The 4,622-nt window shown below is 41.2% G+C and overlaps 1 long non-coding RNA gene across 1 annotated transcript; it reads right to left on the reverse strand.

Annotated features, from left to right (window-relative positions):
• Positions 1-6: 6 nt before the first annotated feature.
• LOC102291859 lies at positions 7-4,076 on the reverse strand. The gene is made up of 5 exons (XR_001335975.2): positions 3,918-4,076; positions 3,120-3,221; positions 828-929; positions 376-507; positions 7-227 (listed from the first exon to the last, which is right to left on the reverse strand). It is a non-coding gene; the product is annotated as an uncharacterized LOC102291859 (long non-coding RNA).
• Positions 4,077-4,622: the final 546 nt, after the last annotated feature.

The following is a 4,622-nucleotide window of genomic DNA, read 5'->3' on the forward strand; positions in this document are numbered from 1 at the left end:
AAACTGTTGGTAAAAAAGATCCAGATTTCATGACATTGGAGAATCGTTAAAGGTCACAGAACAAAGTAAACGTCTAGCTACTTATCTGTTTAAATTCAGGAATTCTGGAATCAAAAAAATAATTCCTTTCATTTCATTAACACCATGAACTTTTTTCTTGTCTGCTTGTCTTATTAAACTGCGACTGATCTGTCTGCAGTTTGCGATGAGAGAAAATAGAACATTTCCTGCAGAGACATCACAGTTAAAAACCTTTTATCTGATTTTGGTTTAAAGCTCATGTTTTACACCATATTCATCCAAAATCATTGAAATTGCAGAGTAGTCACAAACTATCCAAAACCACAATAAATGAGTTAATAGCAGTTCTCTTACGAGGCCAGTTCAGGTCCATAATTGAAGAGCATTGCTGGTCCAGGCCCAAGACTGAATTGTGGAGGTCTGTCTTTCGACCAGTCACTGCTCACAGATAGACAGCTGGATAATGTAGACTGCAACTTCTGACTTCTGCTAACACAAACATATTTGTGATCGTAGGCTATCAGTCTCTTCTCTGATGAATTAGCTCTAAACACACAAACTGCAGCTACTGCAGAAAATGTTTTGCTGTCAGTAACAGTGCTCTTAGATTATATTACAGTTTTTCTAGGTATCAGACAACTGCAGAGATGATCAGAGGAAAACGGGGCAAATAAATGTGTCATAAAAAGATTTTCAATGCCAGGAAATAAATTGTAGTCAAAATTCTGATACACAAAACTGATTTTCACAAATTAAAATTTGACAGAATTATTTAGTTTATATTCAATACATTCACTTTTTCTTACGTTGTTGGTCCAGGTTCATTACTGAATTGTGGAGGTCTGTCTTTGGACCAGTCACTCCTCATAGACAGACAGCCTGATACTGGAGACTGTGACCTCTGACCTCTGCAAACACAAACATATCGCATCAGTCTGATAAATTCTCTGATGAAATTCTTTTAAGCAGCACACATGCTGCAGGTGCTGCAGATCATGTGATAGTTTCCTGTCAATAATAGTCCTCTTAGATACTTAGGCAGCTAATTTCTAAACAAAAATAATCTATATCTAAAGGATATAGATATCTGATAATGATATCTATATCCTGCAGGACACTGGCCCTCGAGGCCTGGAGTTGCCCACCCTTGGTTTAGGCGATGCTAGTAAAAGCACGTGAGAAGTTAAAGGATGCCTTGAGAAATTATGCACATGGCAGAGTTTGGATGTTTTAAAAAGAGCAATAAAGGACAGAACCTGGCACTGGAAGGCAGGGCAAGGCAAGGCAAATTTATTTGTATAGCACAATTCAACAACAAGGTGATTCAAAGTGCTTTACAGAGACATTAGAAACAAAAACAAATAAAAAGCATGATTTAAAATTGATTAAAACAAGCAAATAAACTAACTAACTAATTAACAAACAAACAAAACAGTATATAAAATCAAAACAGATAAAATCAGAACAGTAGATAAAATCAGTAGTTAAATGTAAGTTTTGAAATTTAAGCTTAAAAGTGTGGATTTGGTGCTTTATTCAAATGCAGCTGAGAACAGGTGAGTCTTCAACCTGGATTTAAATAAACTGAGTGTTTCAGCTGATCTGAGGCTTTCTGGGAGTTTGTTCCAGATATAACTGGCAACTTGGTGCAGATGCAAAAAGGCTTTCTGCTGCATTTGCAAATAAGGGATAGAGCCAGAAACCCTGATGTCTCACTGCCGTAAAGAATGGCTGCAGCTTAGCATATGGAGATTAGATGGGGAGAAACTGGCATCCCAGTGGTAGAAGAACTTGCTTCTGCATTAGCAAATGAGAACTGGGCATCCTTGTATCAGGAAATTTGCTGCTGCATTTGAGAATGACAGATAGAGAAGAACCTGGCATCCCAGTGCAAACTTACTTGTGCACTTTGTGAAAGGAGGAATAGAAAACATCAGATGGCAAGCAGAGCAACTGATTTCCAGCTTTGCATTAAATGGTTTTAGGAGGCAGGTGCACAGAACCAAGCTTTGTCAGGTTTATATGGTTGATTGTCATTTATGCTTAGAAATATTTACTCATATATGCTTAGAGTTTATAATCAATGTCATATTGATAGAGGTCTGATCCTTAGTAGTCTGCAAAGACTGTGTGTGCATTCCAGAGTGTTCTGGCATTCACACCGCTTAAGGTCATGAGAGAGGTTAAATCTTCTCTTGCTGATACATGGTATGGCAAACACACGTATATCTGTATTAGTATAAGTGCCTTCTGTTTAGATGGACTGCTGGACTTCCAGACCAGCAGGATTAGGGAAGTCGTTTATGGGGTCACATCTTGAAACCTCCCCCCACACACACACACACGCACACAGAGGGTACTCTTTGTTCACATGTGTACCTATGTTAATGAACCTATGCATATTCATGTAACCTCAATAAAAGAGCAGTGTTACGAGGGAGCGGACGAGAGTCTGATGGAGGTCAAGTGGGCTGAACGACACTCAGCTCCGGTTGGGTCTCCCTCATGCATAAAGAACTTTGACTACTTGGTGTTCAAAGCTGTTGTATTTGAATTCTCTCGTTCCAGCGGCGGGTTTGTGTTAGGCAGACCCATCAAGCTTGTCCCTGCTACCAGACACTGATGGGTGGGTGGAGCTACTTCTATACAAGCTACTGCAAGCAGTAGCTTCTGCCTTTGCAGCTGCAATGTTGCTTCTGCACAGAAGAAGACTTTGGATTTACATTTAGATGTGCAAGGTTAAGATGCGGTTGAAACTGGGCTACAGCCGTGTTTCATGGAAACAGATGTACTGTCATGAACAAACAGTCTATTTACAAACTGGATTCATGCCAAGAAGATGGTGTGCTTGGAGTTGGGGTCGGCTGAGTAAGGCATCTCTGTCAGAAGAAGGTAAACACATATTGTCTAAGAACCAGAACGTTGAAACCCACATCCTCAGGGACATTCACTAACAACTGTGCAATAGTAGAAGTTATGCAAAAAGAGAAGCAATTATTCCAATTTTAAGAGCAATGACTGTTTACAAATAATTTATGTCAGTTATAGAATACCTTATTCATAAACAACATTTAAACACTGACACTGAATTTTCTTACGTTGTTGGTCCAGGTTCATTACTGAATTGTGGAGGTCTGTCTTTGGACCAGTCACTCTTCATAGATATACAGCTGGATGTTGGAGACTGTGATCTCTGACCTCTGCAAACACAAATACATTTCTGATCATATCCCATCAGTCTCTCATAAATTCTCTGATGAAATTCTTTTAAGCAGTTCTCAACACACTCATTGCAGCTGCTACAGATCACGTGATAGTTTCCTAGTTCTCTTAGATTAGATTACAGATTTTCTAGGTGACTGATCAAAGGCCAACCCATTCTCGGAAAATTCTACGCTAAGTGACAAGTTGTCATTATATTACGCTTCCAGGCGCCCAACACGTCCCTATATTACGAGATCAGAAAAATGAGGAAACATGAGAACCGTGTGGAATGAATCTACACATGCACGTTCGTTTCACTAAAATCGCTTTGGAAAACACTATCTAACGTCATTAAAGTGCTGGTCAAAATTAGGGATAAGGTTATGGTTAGGGCTGGAATACATGGCTGGAATGTGTATTGCCGCGGGAGCATCATTCTGCTGGATTTCATCCATAACCCAGCATGAAGCATCGCGTTCGGGTCTTGACAAATCATCACTATATTATGCCTCAGGAGTGAGAACAGGCTGCAGCTGCAGACGCATTCAGAGTGAAGCAGGGCAAATGAATAACGTTTGTCAGTTTAAAAAAATCTATACATTGTAGCCTAAATTCTAACACATAAAACAGATTCGCACAAATTCTAATGTAACTGGGAAATTATTTACAGTTTTAAAGTTCCGTTTTCTTACATTGTCCGTGCAGGTTCATTATGAAATTGTGGAGGTCTGTCTTTGGACCAGTCACTCCTCACAGACACACAGCTGGATGCTGGAGACTGTGACCTCTGACCTCTGCAAACACAAACATCAATAACTGATCAGTTCTCTCTGACAGCCATATGATCAGCTGATCGCGGCGAGCTTTGTATCGCTGCTGCTGCGGCGGCTGCCTGGCGGAGATCTCCGTCTGCTATCACTGTGGCGTGGAATCCCGGGAAAAGACGCGGTCTGCCAGCTCACGAGCTTGTGACGCATCCTTGGCTCGGCTCAGTTCATCAATAAAGCCCTCATAGCAGCTGAGCTGGCGAAGGAAAGGGTTTCCCTCAACTATTGCCCTCATGGCATTAAGTCCGACAGAAATTGTCCATGAGTCCGAGGTGTGGGTTATTTGCCTAACCAGACTCTGTACACGGAGAATTTCTTCCTCACGGGTGGAGCCTGCTGGGTCCATTTCGTGGTTGCGTCGTTCTGTCATGCGGCGGCCTTGTGAAGGCAAGAGAGGACCCAAACGCACGGCTCAAGACATGCGGGATAAACTCAAAGGCAGGTCTTTATTAATAGGAACATAAGAAGTCATACAAAACTATACTGGGAGAAACTAAAGCTGAGGCGCTGGGAAGACACGGGGAAATGCACACAACCTAGAGGGACGACGCAACACGGAACAAAGGGATA

This window comes from Haplochromis burtoni, unplaced genomic scaffold (genome assembly GCF_018398535.1).
Source record: "Haplochromis burtoni strain Fernald_Lab_line unplaced genomic scaffold, NCSU_Asbu1 Contig_1240, whole genome shotgun sequence".
NCBI classification, from domain to species: domain Eukaryota; kingdom Metazoa; phylum Chordata; class Actinopteri; order Cichliformes; family Cichlidae; genus Haplochromis; species Haplochromis burtoni.